Raw genomic sequence first — 12,412 nt, forward strand, 5'->3', positions numbered from 1 at the left:
TTTTCAAAGACCATTTAATAAATTTGTCAATAATGTGGTGAACTCCGAAATGCGAGAGAAAACTGTTGGTGTGAACTGTGTTTGAAATACGTGTTGTAAAAGATATGATGCAAAATACCGCTGAAACATCATGAAGTAAGCATTTTAGAGGTTCAGAATGCTCTAAAGAATTTTTGAGAGCTTTATTTGGAAGATGTTTGCAAAAGGTTACTTGGTCCAACTCCCAATAGTTTAACCGATACTGACCAGAATTTCAGCAATTATGTAAAATTTTCTATATTTTATAGATTCTGATGCCCTAGATGGAGTTTTTCTTATGTGTCAAAAGATAAGTTCTACTAGTTTAGGGCTACAATATTGCTAAAGACAGCAAGGCCAAATTCCAATTCATTTCTGAGATAAAGGCCTGATAAATGCAAAAAAGTGTAGATCTAACCGGTTTAGATGAGGCCAAAAAATCCGAACTGGATCTGACAGGACAAAACCCTACTAGGGTTTTTGTAGTCTAAATATGTACTTTCCAAAAATGCATACTAGAAGTTGTTTGCATTTTCAGTGTTGCATAGAGATATTATTAAATGAATTACCACTTTTTTAATATTTTACCCACAATGCTGTCATACAAAATTGTATTGCGAAAACGCAACGGTAATAGAAAATGTGTTAATTGAGTTTAACATTTGAACGAAATGTATACTCGTACCTTGCTCGCCTCTGCTTAGTTCTGTTTATACTATTGTACGCATGTACGTATACTTTGTATTACGAGCAAGAAACAAAATTCTTGCATGGTATACAATTATGCCAACTCACAGCAAGTGATTCAATATATATAGGTATATGTTATACGGTATGTATGTACACCAATATGTCCAAAGAAACTTTATGTATTGAGAGAGGGAGAGAAAATGAGTTTGTATAATATAACTTTGTTCATTTCTTGTCGACACACCGTGCAAATGTTAACATCTAACTTCCTTTATTAAATCGGATTTCGTTCAGTTTTCTGACAAGATTTTCTGTAGATATATCAAAGCAGACAAATGTTATCATTGAAACCGTAAGGATTGTTAGCGGATATTATCGTTAAAGTAATCAGTTCAACATTAGTTTTCTCCATTACAAAACAAGTCGTTTAACAATTATAACATTAACAATGTAGAAATTGAAATGTATGAAATACCGGTATTAATAAAAACACGAGTTTATGTCTGCTCTTGCCCTTATGCACGGGATACGGGAAATTTTATCGCCAAACGTCGCCAAACATCATGCCGTATAATATTAAAGTGAACGAGTTATTTAAAGGTTTTAGCTAAACCCTATTTAAATGTATGTGAATATACATATATTGTTTATGTTAAATAAAATATATAAAAGAATAGTTGTGCTGACACATTTTGAAATAATTAATATATGTATGTATAAAAGGCAAATAAATCATTTTAAAATAATCTATTTTGGGGGTATAACAGTGATTTATAAAAACATCAAAAAAGTGGCGAAAGTAATGAAACATAAGGAAAAATTCCAGGAACTAGAAAATACTTACATATGTAATCACGCGTGGGATATAAGTGTATGTGATAATCATGTAATTTGATAAGTATACTATCGGACATGGTGAAAGTCCTTAAGCCAACGTTAAACTTGTCATTTGGATGGATTGTGCTCATAAGGAAGTGAACCTAATGTGATAAAGTTTTCAATTCCATTTTTGTCAGTGAAAAAAGAACAACATTTGTGATCTTTTGTATTTCCAGATTTGTTTTCAATGACAGCACTTGTATCAAAGTCTTAATTGGCATCACCAATGGGAGGAATAAAAAACGGAATGCTTTCTATATTTGAGAACCTTTGAACCTAACCTTTGAAAATTGTGTGACTGTAAAACACGCTCTATTTTATAAGTTTTGTTTTGATATTAGAAAGAACGATGAATTAATTTTACTGTGGATACATCCAATTAATCTAAAAGTATAGTTTGTGGTAAATATTATAGATAAATTTCAAAGATACCAACGTTTTGTAATACGCAGTGCAAATGGTAAATGTTGTTCGAAACAAAAATTGCAAATACTACATCGACAACGTGCGAAAGTTGTGATTTAAGATTGTGAATTCGGTCTTGGAAATGAAGAATTTAAAACAAAGATGTTTGATAATCAAAAAAGAAACGTTTATTAAATTGGTTGTCTGATTAAATGTAATACTTTCATCTACTCCCAGCAAACATATCCTATAAAATGAACGGTACGTAATATGTACTGAACTCTTAAGTAATAAAGTAGATACTGAGGTCTCATTATCTAATAATAATGCATGGGCAATAATATATGGCAACGATTTTGTTATGTTTTTCGTCTTATGTTTATAAAGAAGTCGAGTCGTACTGAACTGGGCAGTACTCATGCAAATTATCGGTCATATTGCCATTAATATTAAATGTGTTAACTTAACATTGAACAGTGAAAAATTTCCCAAAAAACCTGTCCTAAATTGGAATAAAAGAAATTTATAAATTTACACTAAATACTTTTAAATGCTGTTAACTAACTAGATTCCCCTGCGGTTAGTAACTTAATAAACAAATATATTTCTTGTTATACCCTACACCACTATGTGGGGAGGGTATATTTGTAACGCATCGAAATAATGGTCGTATCCATACTTATATATACCAAAATGAATGTCTCAACGAGCTGAGTCGATCTGGCTATGTGTGTCCGTCCGTCCGTCTGTCCAGCTAAACCTTGTAAGCACGCTACAGGTCGCAATTATGATCGGATCGTCACCAAATTTTGGGTGTTGATGAGGATCCCGGAGGGAAATGATGGTCGGATAATATTCAGGGGTCGGAATGGGCAAAAAACTTATTTGGAGAAAAAGTCAACGTTTTATTTTATTTTATTATTTCAGTAATTATGACGAATATCACACCTTTGGTTGGGAACCTTCCAAAAGCAAAGCCTAACTATGAAAGTAGAATACCTCACCTTTACAATGATGCAAAGTTGGCGTAGGTGGCCAAATAACGGAGATATATAAATAGTCGGTAATACATCCCATATTTAAATTTTTTTCGAAATCGCGATACAGGTCGCAATTTTGATCGGATCGTCACGAAATTTTGGGGGTTAATGGGGGTCCCATAGAGGAAGAAGCCTATTGATTTTGACGATGGTCGGATAATATTCAGGGGTCGGAATGTGTATCAAAAGCAAAACCTGCTAATGAAAGTAGAAAATATCACCTTTACAACGATGTAAAGTAGGCTGTCGTAGGTGGTCAAAAAACGGAGATATCGCAATAGTCGGTAATGCATCCCATTTTCCGATTTGGAGAAATGTCAACATTTTATTTCAAAGCCAATATCTCTGTTTCTTTAAGAGATATAGCAAAAGCAAAACAAATGAAGAAGCCTATTGATTTTGGTGATAGTCGGATAATATTTAGGGGTCGGAATGGGGAAAAACTCATATGGAGACAAATTCAAAGTTTTATACTTTGTGAATATATCGGCTTCTTAGGGGTATTCCAACGGCAACGCCTGTCAATGGAAGAAGAAAATACTACCTTTACATTGGTGTAAAGTAGGTTGGCGAAGGTGATCAAACAAGGGAGATACCACAATAGTCGGTAATGCATCCAATTCGTCCACTTTTTGCAATCACGAAATTTTGGTTGCTTATGGGGGTCCCAGAGAGAAAGAGGTATATTATGTTTGGTGATAGTCGGATTATATTCCCTAAAAGATATGTTTACCAGTGAAAAGCTTATGCACATGGGTAGTAGGGTATCACATGGTCGGCCCCGTCCCGACTATAGCCTATGCTCACTTGTCTGTAATTTGTTTTAATAGCCGGTCAAAGTGACGTTCGTTGAAAATGTACTAGCAACGTTTCGTAATTTCAGATTTACACATTTTTCAGATGTAATTCGAATCATTTTAGTTGTAATTCGAGAATTCCATTTGTAATTCGTAACATTTTATTTGTAATTCGAGAACTCCATTTGTAATTCGAAACATTTCAATTGTAATTTCAATTTGTAATTTCAATTGGAATAATTCTAATTTCAAATGGAATAATTCGAATTACAAATGGAATAATTCGAATTACAAATGGAATAATTCGACTTACAAATAGAATAATTCGAATTACAAACGGAATAATTCGAACTACAAATGGAATAATTCGAATTACAAATGGAATTCTCGAATTATAAATAAAATGTTACGAATTACAAATAGAATAATCGAATTACAAATGAAATGTTACGAATTACAACAAAAAAGTTTGGAATTACATCTGAAAAAGGTGTAGTCGTTTAGAAAACATTAATATATCCAAAAATAATAAAAGTTTTTGAAATGAAACGTGTATTAAATTTACAGTGTTGTCAATGAAGTGTGCGTTTTTTAATAATTGGTGTTAAAATAGCCCTAAATGATGTTTGTTATACCCTCAGCATTTATGCTATATACTCTTTCATAGGGCAAAATGTGCCTCATCGAAATAATGGTTTTAGACCCCAAGTATGTTTGGACAAAATCTGTTTCAGACAATTTGAAGTTTGCCTGGCTGGTGTGCAAGATAACTCTCGAACGGATGAGCCGATTTGGCCCAAAATTTGGCCTTCGTAATATTTTGTCAAACTTAGTTTAAGTTCGCAGATGGACCATATCGGTCCACTCCTTCAGGTACCTCCCCCACAAAAGTTCGAAAATGTTCGGAAAATTTGTGCGCACGATAACTCTTGAAAAGAGTAACCGATTTGGACCATGCTTTGCACATCGTGAAATTTCTACCGGATGATATTCCCATATGGACTCTATCGGTCCACTCCTTCGGGTACCTCCCACACAAAATTTCGAAAAAGTTCAGTTTAGGACCTCTCTGATCGTTTTGATTTTTGCTGTAGCGACTTGTATTCGCTGCTCCCACTACGAAGGTATAAGTCTTATCAGGGGCAACTCCATACTTGCTGAGAAAATAGACAGACAGTTTTAAACATCTCCTATGGCACAATGTGTAGTGGGTGGAGCGCACGATAACTCTCGAACGGATCTGCCGATTCGGTATAAAATTTGGTCATCGTAATATTTTGTCTGAACTTAGATTAAGTCCGAAGGTAAGCTGTGCTGTCTCTCAGCTGTAGTACCATTTCGTTAGCATAGATGATGTATAGAATTGGTCCCAATTTTGACCCTTGTGGAAATCCAAACCTTGTAGACATCGTGCTTCTTTTGGTGTCCCCTATATTAACACAAAAGATCTACACGTGAGATAGTCTGTAAACCATTTTAAGATTTGACCCCTAAAACCATTTTTTGACAGCATGTTCAGTAGTTTTTCGTGCGGTAGGGTGTCGAATGCTTTGCTAAAGTCAACGAATAGAGCTAGACAGTTGTTTTCGCTTAAAGACTTATTTATGTGATTTGAGAAATGCCCCACTAGTTGATTGACGTTCTTGCCTTTTGAAAGCCAAATTTTTCCTCGTTTATGATGTTGTCGTTTTTTAAAAAGCCATTGAGTCTTCGCGCTACTATTTTTTTTAAAACCTTTTCAATGACTTGTAATATTGCTATAGGCCTGTAGTTGTTGTTATCAGATTTATTACCACTCTGGTATATTGGTTTGATAACACTGTGCAACAAAATTAAATTTTTTTCAAAATGATGGGAAAAACCGATTACATTATGAAAGTAGAGCTAAAAATATGAGACACGTATATCGGCGTTTTTAAAGCTTACGTCGGAAAGTAACCAAAATAGGCGGGGCAAGTTCCGCACATTTTTAAATTTTTCGAAATATTCGAGTTTAGATATGATGGAATCCTTGCATTTCAGGTATATAGTGTCTTTGGCAACTTTACTTAGGAGGCTGTGGGAAATATTTTTGTTAAAATTTTTACCCTCATGCGGTTCATCAAAGGGGTCTTTTTTGTCCTTTTTTCGAAAATCTTTCAAAAACTCATTAAAACTGTGATGGTATCAAATCCGAATATTCTACAAAATTGTTCGCCATAAAATTTTACTATACGTCTCAGAATACACCAAATCTGTAACTCTTGTCTAATCGCCAGGGATCTCTAAAAATGAAAAACACGTTTTAGGGTTAATGTCGGACTTCATCTGAGTTTATTCAAAATTGTCCCACAAAACATAATTCTAGACAGATGATGCCAGAGACAAAAGTATTCTTCGTCAAATTTCACCATAGGTCACCAAAGAAATGAAATGTCTATTTACATTCTATAGCATTAAGATATCAGTATCAATTTTCAATTTTTTCAAGAAGAAAAAAATTTTCATCAAAAAAATTGGGAAATATTTTCATGTTTTTTCAGCAAAATTGATACTGATATCTGAATGCTATAGAATGTAAATAGACATTTCATTTCTTTGGTGACCTATGGTGAAATTTGACGAAGAATACTTTTGTCTCTGGCATCATCTCTCTAGAATTATGTTTTGTGGGAAAATTTTGAATAAACTCAAATTAAGTCCGACTTTAACCCTAAAACGTGTTTTTCATTTTTATAGATTCCTGGCGATTAGACAAGAGTTACACATTTGGTGTATTCTGAGACCTATAGTAAAATTTTATGGCGAACAATTTTGTAGAATATTCGGATTTGATACGATCACATTTTTAATGAGTTTTTGAAAGATTTTCGAAAAAAGGACAAAAAATACCCCTTTGATGAACCGCATGAGGGTTAAAAATTTTAACAAAAATATTTCCCACAGCCTCCTAAGTAAAGTTTCCAAAGACACTATATACCTGAAATGCAAGGATTCCAAGATATCTAAACTCGAATATTTCGAAAAATTTAAAAATGTGCGGAACTTGCACCGCCTATTTTGGTTACTTTCCGACGTAAACATTAAAACGCCGATACACGTGTCTCATATTTTTAGCTCCACTTTCATAATCTACTCGATTTTCCTTGTCGTTGTTTTTTTGTTGTCGCACAGTGTAATAGATTGTGAAAATTGGTGTAAGTCAGCGTTATTTTTTAGGTCTATAGACATTATGTTGTCTATTCCGGCACTTTTCTTTGGGTGTAAAGTTCGCAGTATATTATGTATGTATTTCTTGTTCACTTGCATATTCTGTATACACAGAGTTTGAATAATTTTTTCCACTTTTGTGTTAAGTGTTATTATTGAACATGAGTGGACAATATCGAGAACATGTCGGTTAAAGTTTATAGCATACTTTTCTGATATATCCTTTAGCGTTTCATTTTTAAAGTTTCTTGCTATGCCTTCGTTGTTTTTTCTGATTTAGAACCAGTAATTTTATTTATTAATTGCCGCGTACCTTTTATAATATTACGGTTTTGAATAAATTGCTGATGATAGCAATTGTTTTTTGCCTTTATTAACTTTTTATTTAGTTGATTGTTAAATTTTTTGTATATGGTTTCATTGATTTTATTGTTTTTGTTACGAGTCCACTTTTTGTATAGCTGGTCTCTTCTACTACAATTTTTTAAGACGTCATCAGAAAGCCATGGATAGGGCTTCCTTTTTTTGAGTTTGGTTTGTGTTATGACAGAGTTCTCATATATTTGGTTAAATATACAATAAATATTATTAAATAACTCGATGGTATTATATGATGTGGTTACAAGCTCTTCCCAGTTAGTGTTATTTATTTGAGTGTCAACTTTGTGGGTGTTTATTCTACGGATTTCCATGTTTTGTGAGTTTTGGTTTTTTCATGTGTCTTCTTAGTTCCATCTAGACATCCGAGTACTGCAAAGTGATCGGAAAGTTGTGTTTTCACTATGGCAGAATGTCCCTGTGAAAGTTTCTGATCCATTCTGGAAAATAAGTGGTCAATGCAAGTTCTACTTTGAGCTTTTCTCTTGTTACTTCAGTTATCATACAATGCAGTCCAAATAATGAAAGAATGCTCAAGTAGTTTGTTAATATAGAGTTGCGTTTTAAAAGATCGATGTTTACATCACCAACTATGATAAGTTTGAGTTTTCTATTTATTTTGCTGATTACATTTTCAATTTCTTAAAGAAATGCGTTGATATTTTTGTTAGGTGGCCTATAAATTGGCATGATTATAAAATCGTGGCCGTAAGAGTTTTTAATTTTTATGTTAATTACTCCAGCTGATGTAATTTCGATTTCTGTCTGCTCATAGTGTAGTTCTTTTCTTATATATACTGCTATCCCTCCTCCTTTTCCATCTCTGTTTTGGAATATTGTGTTGAAACCCTCAATGTGATAGAATCGGTTCTCAGCGTCTGATTTATTGGTTTCACATAACACAATGATTTTTATTTGATTTATAATTTTTGATAAGCTGGCTATAAAAGCCAAAAAGTTCTTCCTTAAGGATCTAATATTTAAGTGCATAGTTCAAATATTTCATTTGTATTTCCTTGAAGCTATCTATGATCTCTTCGGAAAATTCATGTTTTAATGTTTCTAAGAATAATAAAATTTTATTTTTGCCTTACTAAGGTTTAAAGTTTATTTATTTTTTGAATTTATACAATATTGGTAATTTGAAGGTTATAATTTCCAAATCTGTAGTGTTATTTGAAACCTTTGAAATTGACATAAATGACTATATCCTAACTGGGTTCGTTATGGTCATTCCTGATACAGCTATTTATGTCAATTTCTAAGGTATATTCCGTAAATGCCACCAAAGAAGGAGTGAGTCCCATCATTGTAGTTTTTTGGACCACACCAAATTGTGCATGTGAGAGCCCATATGACACCTATATTTTCACAATTTTGATCCAGTATGGAATTATGTAAAATTAACAGTCCAAAATTAAAACATATAATTTCATCCTAATATATATAAATTTGTAATCTATTTTTTTTAAGGAAATAGTGTACATAGATTTATGGTTTATTTTGAAACTCATAGTGAAATTTTTGTAGAATTTTTCATCCTTTGACACTTTTCACCTATAACCAAGTTTTATATTACTTCCATGTATCAACTAGAAAAAGAAGAAAAAAAATTTTCATCAAAAAAATTGGGAAATATTTTCATGTTTTTTCAACAAAATTGATACTGATATCTGAATGTTATAGAATGTAAATAGACATTTCATTTCTTTGGCGACCTATGGTGAAATTTGACGAAGAATACTTTTGTCTCTGGCATCATCTCTCTAGAATTATGTTTTGTGGGACAATTTTGAATAATCTCAAATTAAGTCCGACTTTAACCCTAAAACGTGTTTTTAATTTTTATAGATTCCTGGCGATTAGACAAGAGTTACAGATTTGGTGTATTCTGAGACCTATAGTAAAATTTTATGGCGAACAATTTTGTAGAATATTCGGATTTGATACGATCACATTTTTAATGAGTTTTTGAACGATTTTCGAAAAAAGGACAAAAAATACCCCTTTGATGAACCGCATGAGGGTTAAAAATTTTAACAAAAATATTTCCCACAGCCTCCTAAGTAAAGTTGCCAAAGACACTATATACCTGAAATGCAAGGATTCCAAGATATCTAAACTCGAATATTTCGAAAAAATTTAAAAATGTGCGGAACTTGCCCCGCCTATTTTGGATACTTTCCGACGTAAACATTAAAACGCCGATACACGTGTCTCATATTTTTAGCTCCACTTTCATAATCTACTCGATTTTCCTTGTCGTTGTTTTTTTGTTGTCGCACAGTGTTATTTTTTAGGTCTATAGACCTTATGTTGTCTATTCCGGCACTTTGGGTGTAAAGTTCGCAGTATATTATGTATTTCTTGTTCACTTGCATATTCTGTAAACACAGAGTTTGAATAATTTTTTCCACTTTTGTGTTAAGTGTTATTATTGAACATGAGTGGACAATATCGAGAACATGTTGGTTAAAGTTTATAGCATACTTTTCTGATATATCCTTTGGCGTTTCATTTTTAAAGTTTCTTGCTATGCCTTCGTTGTTTTTTCTGATTTAGAACCAGTAATTTTATTTATTAATTGCCGCGTACCTCTTATAATATTACGGTTTTGAATAAATTGCTGATGATAGCAATTGTTTTTTGCCTTTATTAACTTTTTATTTAGTTGATTCTTAAATTTTTTGTATATGGTTTCATTGATTTTATTGTTTTTGTTACGAGTCCACTTTTTGTATAGCTGGTCTCTTCTACTACAATTTTTTAAGATGTCATCAGAAAGCCATGGATAGGGCTTCATTTTTTTGAGTTTGGTTTGTGTTATGACAGAGTTCTCATATATTTGGTTAAATATGCAATAAATATTATTAAATAACTCGATGGTATTATATGATGTGGTTACAAGCTCTTCCCAGTTAGTGTTATTTACACTGCACCCCGGTTAACTACCTCTCATAAAATTCCAAAAAATTGGGGTAGTTATGCGGGGAAGCAGTTACGAAAATCTCGCATATCTACCTCATGTGGGTAGTTACAAAAATCTCATCTCAACCTTACAAAAAATGACAACAATTAGAAAACAATAAGTCAAAAAAATAAAACCAAGTCTATGAGTATAATGTAAGTTGTATTATTTAAACAATAAGAAATTTATTAATCTGTGATCATAACACCATGACATAATACTGGACATCTTCATCACAATTCACGTAGTCATCGAAATCGATTGTCTCAGAAATATACCTTTGCTGGTAATAAACCGAGAAAATTATTAATGAATGTTCTTTTTGGAAAAAATATTTGACAGGTAAATATGCGAATTGGGTACTTATAGAAAAGTAATTAACCGGGACAGTTTGAACTCATTTATATGAAAAACTTTTGGGGATTTAGATTATGAGGCAATTAAACGGGAAAGGCAGTTAAGCAGAGAGGTAAATAACCGGGGTGAAGTGTATTTGAGTGTTAACTTTGTGGGTGTTTATTCTACGGATTTCCATGTTTTGTGAGTTTTGGTTTTTTCATGTGTCTTCTTAGTTCCATCTAGACATCCGAGTACTGCAAAGTGATCGGAAAGTTGTGTTTTCACTATGGCAGAATGTCCCTGTGAAATTTTCTGATCCATTCTGGAAAATAAGTGGTCAATGCAAGTTCTACTTTGAGCTCTTCTCTTGTTACTTCAGTTATCATACAATGCAGTCCAAATAATGAAAGAATGCTCAAGTAGTTTGTTGATATAGAGTTACGTTTTAAAAGATCGATGTTTACATCACCAACTATGATAAGTTTGAGTTTTCTATTTATTTTGCTGATTACATTTTCAATTTCTTGAAGAAATGCGTTGATATTTTTGTTAGGTGGCCTATAAATTGGCATGATTATAAAATCGTGGCGTTTTTAATTTTTATGTTAATTACTCCAGCTGATGTATTTTCGATTTCTGTCTGCTCATAGTCTAGTTCTTTTCTTATATATACTGCTATCCCTCCTCCTTTTCCATCTCTGTTTTGGAATATTGTGTTGAAACCCTCAATGTGATAGAATCGGTTCTCAGCGTCTGATATATTGGTTTCACATAACACAATGATTTTTATTTGATTTATAATTTTTGATAAGCTGGCTATAAAAGCCAAAAAGTTCTTCCTTAAGGATCTAATATTTAAGTGCATAGTTCAAATATTTCATTTGTATTTCCTTGAAGCTATCTATGATCTCTTCGGAAAATTCATTTTTTAATGTTTCTAAGAATAATAAAATTGTATTTATTTATTTTATTTATGCCTTACTAAGGTTTAAAGTTTATTTATTTTTTGAATTTATACAATATTGGTAATTTGAAGGTTATAATTTCCAAATCTGTAGTGTTATTTATGTTTGTAAGAGGTGCGTTTTCATGTTTACGAGCGTAGATATGTATATCCATTTTTAACCCATACAAATTTCCACCCAGCTTCCTTTGCTTTTGTTTTTGTCATCCATAATAATTTGCTATTGTATGGTGTGACCTCATCGTTAATATAAATAAAGGTTTTCGACCCACTTGATTGTGTGATTTCCAGTCTGTGCTTTTTAATTTTCTCCATAATCTCTCTTTATCTCTCTTTTGGTGAGAGTAGAGAATTCAGCAATCATTTTGTCCCTCCTTTTCACTTTGTAAACTCTCTCGATATCATTCCCATTTATTTCAACTCCTGCGCTTTCTCGAATTTTATTTAACACATCAGTAACTTCCATGTTTTCGTCGCTCACATTGCCTATCTCAAAGTTCTTATTAATTGCACTTTGCTCCAGTTTGTTCACTCTTGTGTTGAGTTCATTTATTTGATCGGGTTTTTCTTTATTTCTCATTTGGAGTTTAGAGATTTGGTTTCCTATTCTTGTTACATTTTTATTGATCTCTGCAATGTGTTGTTCAATGTTCGACATGTAAGTACTCATAGTGACCATGTTCAAAGAGAGCGGTCTTAAGCTCAGAGTATTCTTTTTGCTGCATTGGAATCTCTTGATGATGAG

The 12,412-nt window shown here is 32.6% G+C and overlaps 1 protein-coding gene across 4 annotated transcripts in view; it reads left to right on the plus strand.

The window, feature by feature from the left end:
- Positions 1–1,035: 1,035 nt before the first annotated feature.
- Positions 1,036–12,412, plus strand: part of dpr13 (defective proboscis extension response 13) — a 624,158-nt gene continuing 612,781 nt past the window's right edge. For 2 of the 4 annotated variants that reach the window (XM_073955865.1, XM_073955868.1), the window contains exon 1: positions 1,038–1,332. The gene's annotated coding sequence lies outside the window, so the exon portion shown is untranslated. Of the gene's footprint in view, positions 2,254–12,412 lie in introns of all 4 variants that reach the window. The other 2 variants (XM_073955866.1, XM_073955867.1) reach the window with 2 other exon arrangements.

Source organism: Musca autumnalis, unplaced genomic scaffold (assembly GCF_047663935.1).
Source record: "Musca autumnalis isolate F117 unplaced genomic scaffold, ASM4766393v1 scaffold_5, whole genome shotgun sequence".
NCBI classification, from domain to species: domain Eukaryota; kingdom Metazoa; phylum Arthropoda; class Insecta; order Diptera; family Muscidae; genus Musca; species Musca autumnalis.